The sequence below is a fragment of the Triturus cristatus genome, chromosome 2_2 (genome assembly GCF_964204655.1).
Source record: "Triturus cristatus chromosome 2_2, aTriCri1.1, whole genome shotgun sequence".
Lineage (NCBI taxonomy): Eukaryota > Metazoa > Chordata > Amphibia > Caudata > Salamandridae > Triturus > Triturus cristatus.
Window position 1 is genome coordinate 1,074,179,390 of NC_140582.1, and position 14,464 is coordinate 1,074,193,853.

A 14,464-nucleotide genomic window follows, 5' to 3' on the forward strand; every position below is an offset into this window, starting at 1 on the left:
TATATTTTGCTCCTCCACGCTCGAGTAACTGCAGCCGCACTCCAAATCAGAGGGTGCGTCGTCTGCGGCGGACTACTCCACCAAAGTCCGCATCATATCACACAATCCCCTGAGAAGTTCCCAAGGATGACGACGCCTTGTCCTGGCTCAAACGTATTTATTTATCAGTCAGCCGGTTAACCGGCTGACTGATAAATAAATAAGTTTGAGCCAGGACAAGGCGTCGTCATCCTTGGGAATTTCTCAGGGGATTGTGTGATATATATATATATATTCACTGAAAAAACCATAGGTTTCACACACGTTATAGTTAGGAATTAGCATTTAAAAAACCTTGCAAATTCACTGAAAAAACCATAGGTTTCACACATGTTATAGTTAGCGGAAATTTTACTGATAAAAAACCAATGAAATTCCCCCGTTATAGTTAGTGCAGGAAACTATAACTCACGCGACCGCAATCCTCTGCTGATGCTAATACTGTATTTAGACACTTATTTGCCCATGTCTTCTTCCATAAATTTTTAGCTATACATATATTACAAATATTTTTTTTTCATAAAGACACATATGTCATCAGCAGAAGATTGCGGTCGCGTGAGTTATAGTTTCCTGCACTAACTATAACGGGGGAATTTCATTGGTTTTTTATCAGTAAAATTTCCGCTAACTATAACATGTGTGAAACCTATGGTTTTTTCAGTGAATTTGCAAGGTTTTTTAAATGCTAATTCCTAACTATAACGTGTGTGAAACCTATGGTTTTTTCAGTGAATTTGTACGGTTTTTTAAATGCTAAGTTACTTTACGCCATTCGTGGCGTGTGTGCCCACATAACGCAGTTCGTTCCGTGCGCGCACGGTGCGCTTCGTGCACCGTGCGCGCACAGTGAGCACGCGGTGCGCTTCGCGCACCGCGCACCCACTTTACGCAGTTAGTGCCGTGCACGCACGGTGGGCACGCGGTGCGCTACGCGCACCGCGTGCCCACGTTACGCTAGATGGGCCATGTACGCACGATGCGCTTCGCGCACCGTGCGCACATGGAGGACATATTATGCGCTTCCTTGTGATAGGTAATCTGTTGAAATTTTTTGGGGAAATGCTGTGCTCTTATATGCCATGCCCAAATGGTGGCCTTCGGCCACCATTTGCACACGGGGTGGAGAGAGTGGGGTTTTTTTTTTTTTATAATTTTTTACCGTACGCGTACGGTAAGCGTACGGTAAGCGTAATCGGCGAAATTTTCGAAAAATAAAAAATTACCGTTTTTTGCCTTGGGGGATCTTTGAAGACTCAACTAACATGGTTATGTGCATGGGCGCTGTCTAAACAGCCCCTTTATATGTTTTTGGCATTTGTTTATCAGCTCCCCCCTCAGAGTGCGAGAGAGAAAATGGCGGCCGCCGCTTCCTGGTTTCGACCGATTCGAATGTTTACTAAGATCTAAGGGCCAATCAGAATCGCGCTCGCGCACGCCACCGTACGCGTACGGTAAGCGCACCGTAAGCGCACCGTAAGCTGGCTCAGATATATATATTGATTTAAAGGCTATTTTCTCAGAATCTACTGAACAGATTTACACCAAACCTACAAAAGGCACTTCCTTGACCTGAGGACTACCTCTCTGCCAAATTTCAAGTAATTCTGTTCAGCCGTTCGGGCTGTAGCTGTGTCTAAAGGTCCTATGGAAAAATGCATGGGAAAAACGCGTTTTGGGACCCCCCTTTTATCTCAGCCCCCGCTTGACGAATCCCCCCGAGACTTTCAGGGTAGGAGCGGAGCGTAGCGCCCCACCTATTTTGAAAAATTTGCGAGGATTCGTCAACCGGCGCCAAAGTTATTCAAAATAGAATGTTGCGGATTTCCTATGGAAACGTGGTCCTAACTATAACTACCTACTGGCGACCGCCAGTAGGTAATGTATATATATATATATATATATAGACTTCCCTGTGACCATATCGAGGACAGAACTGGCCAAAAGAGGTGGAAAAATGGTAAATGGTGACTGATGGTCACAAAACCTGGCACATATAAAGTACATGTTGTAAAAGGTTTGGTCTGTTTGATGTTTACTACATAGTGGACCTGCCAGCACCCCTTTCGACATTACTGAGCTCCTACCCGTGTTGGTGTTCCAGAGGTCTTCTGAGGTTTTCAAGGTCTCTGATGCCCTTGTAGCTATTGTGGTCCCTAAAAGGCTCCTTCAAAACATCACTAGATTTTATTGAGAGTCTTGCTACATTAAGCAACCATCTATACTCTTCACTATTGCTCTATTTGGTTTCCTGAAATGCCTGTGCGAAAACTCCACTTCAGAACAATCAACGGTATTAGAAGGCTTACAGCCAACTCCAATATACTCTGATTCTAAGTATGAAAGACATATAATAACTGAGGTCCCACAGAGGATTTCAAAAACATAGCAAATTCACAGCTGCAAAAAAAGCTACTACTGCTTTGGTGACTAATTCTGATCCTCAAGTTTCACCAACTGTACTTGTCAGTAAAGGTCTCCTACCAACATCTATAAATGGAACAATAATCAATTTCTGTCCATCCACTCTGGCTAAAAGAAACACCAAATCTATTATCGATCCATCATCCATAGTCAAGTGCAAAATATTTCATCCCCCCCAACATTATACACTCACACAAAAAGCCCGGACAAAGGATCTAAACCACAACAGAGGTGAGAAAAATGCATAAATGCTAAGACTGATAAGAAAGAACTATATCCTTTGTTTGAAAACTCCCAAGGGTTAGAGAGAAAATCTTTCAGCTGTAATAACTTTTCCTAATATGTTGAAAGGTGTGTGTAATTCAAAAGGAAGTCACATTTTAAAAAGAGAACACTCAAAATAGGATTCTCAGAGGAAGAAACTTAACACTAAAGCTCTTAGGTATTCAGGACAGACTAAGGCCCAGATCCTATCCTACATCAGCTCAAATCCGGAAAACTGCAAACGATAAGACTTTGGATGTCGAATTGAGTACTAGTAATCAACCTTCTCTTAGCCGTCTCATCCTTTCAGTTTTTCAGGTTACTAATCTGAATGCATCAACAGCTGAATATGAACTTGAATCATAGGTTAACACACTAGCTTCCCTTCAGACCAGAATGACTCCAATTAAAAAATGCAGATGGACTTTTTTGAATTTTTACAAATAATACTAACCATAGGAGCCAAGTCCTGAAACAAATCCTGTCTCCCCAGCTTATTGGGTTCAGTTCATAACCTAATATTAATAACCACATCAGATATAAATTAGGTGAAGCTATTAAGCCAATGCAAGAACCGGTGCACACTTCCTGCCAAATGCATTAAGATAGTGTCTACGGCAGTCACAGAACTGACATTAGAAAAGGTCAATTCACTAAGAAAGAGGGACATTGGTATCCTATACATTTCAGTGAGCACTGTCTTTCAAACCCACATTTTGTCTAAAAGTAATGAAGTGGCCATCATCTCTATGCTTATGTTTGGTGAATCCTTAACTATCTCAAGATCTCAAGATGCCAAACTATTTATTGTAAACCTTACCAGAGAAGGCAGAGTAGTAAACAACCTATTATGTCCACATAGCTCACGAGAAGGGAACTAACACCTCACAACTGAATCCTGGGATTGGCTCCAGAACACCTTGAGGGGCACCACTGGCCAAACCAGCATTGGCCCTGATTAAACAAAGAGACTCCACTCTTGGGGCGGAGGCTCCACCGTTGTAGTGGGATCTCCACACTCATGGAGGAATCTCTGCACTGCAGTTTCCCATTGTGGAGATCCTGCCATGTGTACAGAGATCACGTTACAACTGTGTAGCCTCTGCTACGAGTATAGAGGCTCTTTGTGAATCAGGGCCATTATATTTAAAGACTCTATAAAAGTAGGATGTGTAGTTGTGGCATAGTTATTCAATTTTCCATTAAAGAAACACATTTAAGTTGATAAACAGTTGGCCATAGCTTGATTCAAAAGAAACTTGGGTGCTTGAAGAAGTATCATGTACTTCTTATTACACGGTTAGCAACAAATCCTGTAATCTACCATGGGTCATGCTTGGGATAGCCTAGCTGTTTTGCTGAACTTAGAATATCACGGGGACTACCAAATATTTTATACCACAGGTCAATGTCTACTATAAATGAAATGTTTTGTACCCCAGGTCACTGTCTGAGAATCAGGTTCTACTACTACTTGTAATTTTGGTTTTAAAAAATGTTTATATCCATCTCGGAACACAGCACTACCAGAAAACCAGCGTAGAAAGTTAATAAATCAAATTAAAAACTATACATCCCCTGATATAGGAGCAAAAGTATTGATAGTTGGAGATTTTAACTTGGATATGTCATACCTTGCTGCTTCCAAAAGGGCATGAAATACGCAGGTGGCCTGGAATATTCCTTCTATTTACCCTAGTAACAATAAAACACAAGCCAGAGGCAGAACACTTTTACTAATCTATGTTAAGCGAGAGGGTGGGGGGGAATTCTGCATGCAAGAACCAATGGGGACATTCCAGGTAAATTTCCTAGATTTGGAAAAGAATATATGTAGCAAAGTAAGTTCAACCAGTGACCACAACATCATGAAGTTTGACTCTCACTCCAACTGATCTAAATGATCACATCAGACGGTGAATATTCTCTCCTTCTTTGATGAAAGTGGCAAGGATTTTCCTGACAACCTGTGCATGTTACATACAAATGAGGCTTACTTGTGTGGTAAACATAACCAAACTAATCCTCTAGAGTGTGTATGTGAAAGGTTTAGGGCATAGGAAGCTAATATTTGGAATAGTGATGATACTAACAGAGTGTGCATGATTGCCATATTATTTCATAAACAGTCTGACGTTTGTTGCACTAACAAAGATAATGATAAAAGAGAGAAAATCTTCCATCCTTCACACCACTAATGTGGATGGACGTGTGTTTTGATACAATTGCCTGCCTTTTGAATATGTCTCTAATTTAGACATTGTTCATGCAGTAATATTGATGCAAGAAACTGCACCCCCCCACCTCTCTCTATAGACAATCATAGAGGAAGAAGGTATAAAGATACCAAAGATTTTTAGAGGAGCAGGCACACAGACTGGTTGCTTGAGGAGAATTTTGGAGAGCTGACATCTGACTGCAAAGCTTCTTGGAGGCACATGGATAAAACATATAATGGTATAATATAAAAACAGATGATGCTAACAACTCAGTGAAAAACATTGTTGGGAGGCTAACAATATTATAGATATACAGATAGGTAAGATTTAGACTAGTTACTAAAGACAGTAGAAATGTGCGATGTAAAATGCTTTGGGCTTTTCTAAAATTCATTTTGTTTTATATGGTGGCTGCTGAAATAATGATAGTTCTTATCATTATTATACGCAAAGATTTGTGTACTAATTGCACATAATAAATAAATAATCATTATAAACACCAATTACAGTATTGGTCTACTGCTTTGAGGGATCAGGGTTCGGATCTGTGCAACTACAAATAATCCCTGCAGATAAGAGTGTCTATTCAAACTAACTAATTGTAGGGAAGATTGAGAGACACCTGTTTGTTTTCCCATTCTCTAAAGGGGGAAGAGGTAAATGAGTAAATATTCCGTTGTGGTTAAGATGACCATTGAGGTGACTATGGGTGAGGAGGCAACCTCATCTAGCAGTGATCATGACCAACTACTCACCCCTAGAGGCAGGTTAGGCATTTGCTTGTCAGAGGACATGTTATGTTATGTTATTAAAATTTCTAAAGCGCGACTGTTACCCTAAGGTGTCCTGGCGCTGAGCACTGCCTAGTTGGTTCCCGTAGAGTTTGACAGTTAAAATGTGAATAACCAGGTTTTCAGCCCTCGTCTGAAGGAGAGAAGCTCAGTTGAATTTCCAAGGTGAAATGGTAGGCTGTTCCAAGCCTTGGCGGTGGAGGTAGTAAAGCTCCTGCCACCCCAGCGAGCTTTTTTCACTGGATGAACAATCACTTGTTTTGCTACCAGGGAGCGTAAAGTTCTTCTAGGGACACAACATTGAAACTGTTGTTTCAGGTAGTCAGGACCATTTCCATTTAATGCCTTAAAGACTGTGCAAAGGGCTTTAACTTGGGTCTGGTGTTTCACTGGAAGCCAGTGAAGCTGCCTTAACTGATGCAAGCCTAGGTGCGCCTGTCAGTAGCCTGGCAGCTGTGTTCTGCGTTACTTGGAGTTTGTTCATAAGTCTCTTTTGAAGGTAAAGATCAGAACGGTAGCCTACATCAATTTATTTGAACTCACTATTTTGAAGTAATAGGCTTGAGACCCCAAAGAACTCAAAGAATGTGTGTAATGACTGAAGAAACCTAAAGAAGAAGAAACTTTAATTACTTGGATCAAGGGGTTTATCATTTGTTAGTCAATACTCCCTGAAAAATCCCCAATGTTGGGCCCACAAACTTCCTATTATCTAAGTAAAATAGTGAGGACATATGAAAAATTTGGGTGGGGGTGGATTCTGTTGGAGAGACTATTATAAGGTATTCAGGTTATAGAAAGCCCCAAACCCAGGGATGTTTTGTGATCAGACAGAGGTCAAATCAAGTTTACATTGTATGATGCTCAAGAAGCCCGAAGCCAATGGGACTTCAACAAGAAAGCATGTACCAGTCTACAAGGGTTTTGCAAATTTAAGCACATCTGTTCCTTTTATGGTCCAGCATTGCATCCAAAGTTTAAATTCTTTTAAAAATCCAGAGAAAAAAAGTGGGTGGAACTGAAAGCATCTCAACGCCTGTGGTAAAAAATCCATCTCCTGTGTCCTTTCTTGCTTTGAACCCATGGTTAAATATATAGCCATGTAATGCTGTTGCTCGCTAACTATAATGTGGTTTTCACTGTGGTTTTAAAATACCCGATTCAAGTGTGCAAGGGACCAAATTTTGCAATAATCGGCGGTCATTGGCTTTGGGCAAGGAGTTTGCAGAAAAAAGATCATAAAGGAACTAAAATTGGGAAAAATACTGAGATCATTTGAGAATCCAGTTAGTGGATTTTCTCTGTTCACCTTTAGGCTTAGTTCCCACAAAAAACCCTGACACTTAGACTCATTCACAATTTGTCTGCACCAAGAGGAGTCTCGAATATTGATGCAATTGACCCATCATGCTTCTTCTTTGGATGGGGTGCTTGATCTGAATGGGGTCCTTAATAATTAAGACAGGTGGGTCCCAGAGCCCTATGGCAAAGGCAGATATTATGTCTGCTTTCTGACTACTGCCACTCCACTCAGATGAATATCACATATTGGATTTCAGGGAAAGTTTTATAATGACAGATGTATGTACTATTAAATTAATTTTGAACTAAAACTTTAATTAATGGAACTATATTAAATTAGGTTAAAATTGTTTCTCTGAATTTTAAATTAAGACATAAATTCCATAAAGAAAACATATTTTTAATGTACATTAATTATTCACGGTGATGTATAGAACTAATTCATATTTTTGTAATTATTTTTAAAATAAAATATATTGTTATAATAGTTTTTAACTCAAAATAGGTTATTACAATATCTTATAATTAAACAATATACCTACAATTTTTTATGCTTTTTAACAATTAAATTGATGTATATTTTTTACTATTTTAAAAATGTAATTAAATGTATAATTATTTTTCTGGGGTTTATTTTAAATCACTACCACTGTTATTTTCCATAGGAGGGTTTTGCAATACCAGAAGGAGTGGGCGGAATTTGCGTAATCGCGTTACGCAAATGTTCGCGAAAACGTCAAAAATCTCCGCGAACACGTGGAAATATCGAGAAGATGCGGAAGTGCTTGTCCGGCCTGTTCGCGATGTTGTTTGCGTGATCGTGTTGGAAATGTGTCGCCAACTTGCCCATGTGGTCGCTAATGGGCGCGGCCATCTTGTTTTCACTTGTCCCGCCCGCTTGCGATGCTATTTCCTGTTCCAGGTCGTGCAATGCATGCTCGCGCCCGTTCACGATAGGTATTTCCTGTTCGGGAACGCGTATTACATGTTTGCGACACTTTTTGCGTGCTCGGGGGAAAATATCTCGCAAACTTGCCCATGCGGTCGCAATGGACGCGGCCATATTGTTTTTCACTCTATTGCTATGGTTCTGGAGCCTGCTTTTCAATCCTCCCTCTATCTTTTCAATCCTTTGTTTCTGAAAACTTTTTTTGGATCTTTTTTATTTATTATCTCTCTCTCTATTTTCCTGATTCTATATTTTTTGTTTTTGTCTACTTTTTGTGTGTTTTTTAACTACTTTTTTGCTCTTTTTCTATTACCTGCTTTTTTCATTTCTTTTACTTACTTTTTTAATTTTTAGGTCGAGCCTAGAGCAGCGCATGCGCTGCTGCTCAAATTTTAGTAAGGGGCTTTTCAAAGTGCTACCCACAAGCTTTTCCTGGCATAAAGCTTGCCTGCATGCCGCCATCTGCCTTTCTTATCTTTTCCTCCGCATCGTTGGCCTAATTACTTTCACTTTCACGGCCATTGCTTGTTTTAATTTGCAGCGCGAGCGCGCGCTTGTTTGAATTTTCTTTTAACGCGATTGTTATTCTTTATTTTCGGCATACAAAATACAGTGTAGCTGGTGCCCCAGTGTTCTTCTGCTTTAAATGGATTACATTTGGAATTTAACACGTGACAAAATGTCAGCAGTCGGACTTATGCTACGTAAGCCCCTCGGCTCCAGTACATCCACAACATCTTTTTATTGTGGCTTGCACCATACGCTGGTATTACACAGAACTGAGAGACTGCGGCTGGCGCGGCTCTCCCACTCCTGAGTCACGAGGGGGAGCTCATTCAATGTACCTCTATTCTGTCCCGCTCCATGCAGCGATTTTCTAATACTGAGATACACACAAGACTGCCATCACGCACACCTACTCTGACCTGCAGAAGAAGGCTCCTTTCAGCAGTCTGTTCCGTCTGTTTGGAGTTCTTCATCTGTTCTTGGAATGAGAGAAACAATCGCAACATTTATCACTGTGTTATATATTGCAAATCTATTTTTTTTCCGACCAGCTAGAATGCTGCTGCTTACATTACAGGTAATTTACGTATTAAAGTCTTCTGTGATTGTTATGACACAGGTGCTCTGCGCTACTAATCTTGTTATTTGCAACTTTGCGTTTGCGCCCGTTTTCCGTGATTATGTAAGAGTTTATTTTAGAAAACTTAAGTTAGGTAATGCTAGAGTGACTCTACTCCTTCCTTTGTCCTGTCACTAATTGATAGGGGTGGATTAATACTAAGGTTTAGTTACTTATTATGAGTTTGTAATTTTTTAGTGGTCTGAGTGACGCCCCCTCTGTTACGTCACGTGCTGCTGAGTGCTGCTAGTGCTTACCCCAGTCCTTAGTAGAACCTTTTGTAGTTTGTTCAGTGAGTGGTAATAGGCTTAGCACTAGCAGAACATCAGAATCACCCAACCAACAATTTGGTGTATGCAAAAATGCAGGCATGTGTCCTCCATTTATGCATTTTTGAGGACTAAAAGAAGTGGAAATGCTTACTTAATGTACAATTGGCACCCCTGGAATAGGTGGGCTAGGTCAGGTGGTACGTACTACTTAGGCTTAGTTAGTATTCTGGAATCAGAATGGAACACTGGATTAGTGTTGATAAATAATAATTAGTCGGTCCACGAATCCCCCGATACTACTTGTCGACCAGATTAGATAGGTCAATTTTATTGCAATTGTTGTTTACATAAATGTTTTTTTGAGTCTTTTAAAAATATTTTATTTGTTTCACACCAATCATCAATGTTTGTATCTTTCTTTCTTATATCTTTCATGATCAGCACCCAGGGGCAAGAAGACGGGGTCAGAGTCGGCGGGAGCAGTTCAACAACACCAAGGACAGGAAGACCAGAACGAGGGCTCTTCTGCTGGCCCCAGTAAGTCTTCCTGTTTTTAATATTAATCATTCTTATTCACTAACTTTTACTGCACCGTATTTTTTCCAAACTATTATTTCCGTTTCCTAATGCTATTTTTTACCAACAATTATCCTTCGATCTTGACTATCTGTTTCTAAATTCTTGTTATCCCTACCTCTAACTGCCTCTGCTATGACTCTCTGTACTACTACTATTAGTCTGTCTGTAGCTAAGCTTGCCCAGTTGGCCACTCTTTATTTAAAAGGTTTTAAATAAAACTCAGATTCACCAGTAGCTCTAGCCATTGAGTCCATTCCTTTGGGTTGTCCTCTTGTACTCCTTCTAGTCTTCTTAATCTTGAGACTTTATTAATCTTGATGTTTTTCAACAATTTCCACCAACAAAATGCCCAACCAGATTTTACTATTTTGATAGGATAGGACATACTACTACTGTTGTTGGGATTTTGCACATACAGAACTTTGCACAAGAAAATAGGATGTTGGTTTGTTATGGGAGGTTGGACCTTCCTCACACCTCAATCAGAACAGAACCCACCACAATCCCCTGCCCGACTAGTTATAGTAGTGTTTCATTACTATTAGCTCTCCGAATATCCCCCTCAAGATACCCAATGAGTAAACAACCCAGAACATAAGACTCCTGACCTCTCAGTCGTGGAAGCAATGCAAATGCACACCCTTCCTTTCGCTCGCTCACTCGTGTAAGTCCATCCACAGTAAAACAGTAACCCCACCCAGAAAACATTAACAACATTGTATGTAAAGTAGAAATATATTATTTAATACCCTAACAAAAAATAAACTAAGTAAAAAAATCCTACGACACCTGATTCCCACCCTCCAAAAGAATAAATACAAAAGGGGCAATGAACAGGGTCTTATGTTCGGCGGGCTTGACTCTGGAGGACACGGACTTGCTCCGCAGGGCAGGCAACACAGCGCTTCAATGAGCGGCAGTTGCATCCACGTGGGGGGTAGCACTGATGGAGGGGTGGCGGCGGGCGGCTGCCAGACGGTGGTGCCATACCACTGGAGGGCAGTGGCTGGGGCTCGGGGCATTGGAGGAGGCTGCAGCTGCTGCCGCCTCCTCCTCCTCCTCTTCCAGAACCACCAGCTGACGATATTCACTCTGTATGGCCTTCAGCTTCCGGCGGCGGGCATTGGCTGCCAACTCCTTCCTGTCAGGTTTCCCCTTGGAAGGAGTAGCTATATATCAAGAAGAAAAAACAAGACTATTGTTAAATATACTCTTAGCAAAGCTGTAGGACAAATTAATTCTACACATAGTGGCACGGTAGGACTAGCAAGCACAGTACATAACATTTGTGGTATGTATCTATCCTCCCACTTTCTTGGACTTTAACATTTGTGGGAGTTTCAGGCATTCAACCAACCATGCATCTGATTCCTATCAGCCACCTATGCATGCATACATGCATCCCACGTATCCTTCTCTGCCAGTCATAAATATTAAATCTCGCCCGTCCTTCTTCCTTCCACTCTTCTTTCCCTTTTCGTTCAACCCATCCATCACGGTCATCTGATCTGACTTTTAGTCTTCTCCATAAAACTTTCACAGCTGAGTTGATATCAGATAGAAGAGGCCATTGGTTACTCAACACTCCCACCGCTGATGCTTTTACTAATGCTAAGTAAAGGGTGTCTTCAACCATTCACAACAGCTTCTTACTTAGTAAGTTTCAACTGTACAGTAATATACAGTACACCCTTGCAGTGAGTGTAATGTCAATAAGTAAGGATTAGGAATCTAACTTACCACCGCCCGCCACTGCTGCTAGCTCACCACCAGCAGCTCCTCCTGCAACTGCCGCATCCTCTCCTCCGTCAGCAGCCGCGTCGCCTTCGCCGCACTGGTGGATGGTAGTGCACCTTGAAAAAACATTACACATTTTTTAGGTGTCCTATACACTTCCCTTTATTTTTCACTAGCTAGATTGAAAAATGAGTTAATAGTAATATATACGTATACAACATATATCACTAGTACAAATCAGGTAGTAGTAGAGTAGACATTAGTAGTTATATGGTCCCTAGGGTCATTCTAGTCTTTGCTTATTTAGCCCGAGCCATGCAACGATTTTACCGTTGTGTCTTTTATTTTTGCACACGCGTCGTTACCTAGCAGCTTGTTGTATAAAGAGTGACGCCTTTGAGGCACATGAGCTCATAGTACTGCTATTGTCTAAGAGCTGCGTACAAGGTCAAACAAAACAAGCCACTTTGTTATGGAGTTCTGGTGTTAGTCCATATCGCTTATCCAAAATGCTACACTTTTTGGCACGACGGAGAAATGCTTGCAATATACTAATTTGCACCATTTGTCTCATAATAGAACCAGAGCTTTGCAGAGCTTATGATGTAACCAGTACTAGGTTCTTCTAAGGTGAGGGGTCCACAGAATTCGCTCAGAGATCTTCATTTATAATTTTATATAAACTATATTCCTACAAAGGGGACTCTAGTTGTGTCGAGTCACTTGACTAGTCCTACAGTACACTGGACACAAGCGTAACTGTTAGTGCTGTGTAGGAGGATGACAACAAATCCATTAATCCAATCGATGTATTAGGTTCCTTTGGTAAAAGAATTACCTCACAAATATACTGCTCATGGGTGGGTAAGCTGAAGAAGATCCCCTCCCTGCCTTGAAATTGAAGTACTGTTGCTTTTGCCACATCCGCCCCAGCAAGCGTGTGATAAATTATTGGTGTACATTTAATTTAGTCATACCTCAATAAGGCACACAGCCCAGGAGAAGAAGGTTAGGGTTTGTTGAATGGTTGGGAAGGGGGGTTTGGGGAAAGGTTTGAGAAAGAAAAACAGTACGCATGGACAAACAACAAACGGCAGAATATTTGTAGACTACCATATCCATATCAATATGTTATGGGAGAAAAAGGGAATGCATGCATGATGATGATAAGGAGACCCGGATTACATACAGTTTGTATTCAGTGTTACCGGGCTTACTTTTGCAGATAGCAAAGAAAATTTGAAAATATCTGTAGGAATGAATTAAAAACAGAGAGCAAACCTAATGATAATAATAATAACAAGATGATTGTAATGATTGTAGACAAAAACATGAATCAAATTATTTAAAAGATGATGAAATTTGATACTGTTACTGTGTTATCCTGGTCAAATGGGGAGTTGAATCTCGGAATTCCTCTTGGTCCTCCCTTCCATGGATGCTCCGTCCATCAATCTTGGGTGATGCCGCTGCCTGCCTGGCAGATGTAGATTCATTGGTAAGGTAAGTGTGCATTGTTTTCCCAAGTATAGCACAGGGTAAGGCCCGGCCTGTAATTGTAGATGGAAAAATAAAAGGGATATTGAGAAACCAAGTTGAAAAAAATGCACAAGTTATGGTGTACTGCAACAAGAACACTTTCCGAGGCGGCATGGATGCATCATTTCTACTCTAGTCTGTTTCCAGCATTTAAATTTGATACTTGTATAGCGCACTACTCACCCGCAAGGCGCTTGTACGAATACTGCTGTGGAACCCATCCTGGCTTTCCCTGTGAGGCGTCCACTCCTGGGCACCCCCAAGGTGGAGGCCAGGCATCCTTAGCGTTGTGGGGGCCGTTGTGGAGATTAAGCAAGCTATTGCCCAGAGTTGCAGAGTGGGACTCCATGATTGGAATAGGCACCGAGGCGAGAATTATCAGGTCCGTGGAATTTTTGAGCCCAAGACCCGCATTAACCTACTGCAACACCAACAGGACAGAGCAGGCCCATGGTAACGGCACCCTTTGCACATCCTCCATTAGAAGACGGTGGTGATGGATTTGTTGTGATTCGAAGTTTCTAACCAAAAAGACAGACACACAAATAAAAGAAAATAAGGGAGGAAGACAGTAAGAAGTGCAAGACTAATTGTCAGGGAAGTATAGCTCGTCCTCAAACTCTGGGGGTTCAACCAGAAGTAAGTAATCATCATCTAACACACAACTTCCATCACCTGAGCCGCTGTCCTCATCTTCCTCCCTTGATTCATGTATTGTGTAATTCGGTGGTATAAAGTGCTGATTCATTTTGATCATGGTTAACCTCACCACGTTTTTGGGCGAGAGACCGGTCCTTTCTTATTGTTACAATGGAACTAGCAGCACTGAAAACATGTTCAGAAGAGGCACTTGCAACAGGGCAAGCCAGATAGTTTATCACCAGCCTGCTAAGCAGTGGCCATTGAACCCTTTTCCCATACCAATATCGCAATGGGTTTTGATCAATGTACACCTCTGTTGGGTCGCCCAGATAGGCCTGGACCATCCGCTCAATGTTCAGGGGTGCTAAACTTTTTCGGGCTCTTTTCTCGTTGCATCAGCACTGGACTTACCAATGCCTTACTGTAAATACCAATCCTGTAACGATTTTACTGGGCCTAATGATCCAGTTCTTGCTGTTGTCGATAGTGTTGGTGAGTGTTCTGAGCCAAACGCACTGCCCTCAGGCTCCGAAGTTGAACTTGACGCCGGATGCCCTGCTGCAGTACTTGTTGTGGGTTTA

The 14,464-nt window shown here is 41.3% G+C and overlaps 1 long non-coding RNA gene across 3 annotated transcripts in view; it reads left to right on the forward strand.

Moving 5' to 3' along the window:
* The window catches only part of LOC146863164 (uncharacterized), a 223,267-nt gene that overhangs the window by 65,071 nt on the left and 143,732 nt on the right, over positions 1 to 14,464 (forward strand). For all 3 annotated transcript variants that reach the window (XR_014978564.1, XR_014978563.1, XR_014978565.1), the window contains exon 3: positions 9,828 to 9,923. This is a non-coding gene — a long non-coding RNA (uncharacterized LOC146863164). The remainder of the gene's footprint in view (positions 1 to 9,827; positions 9,924 to 14,464) is intronic.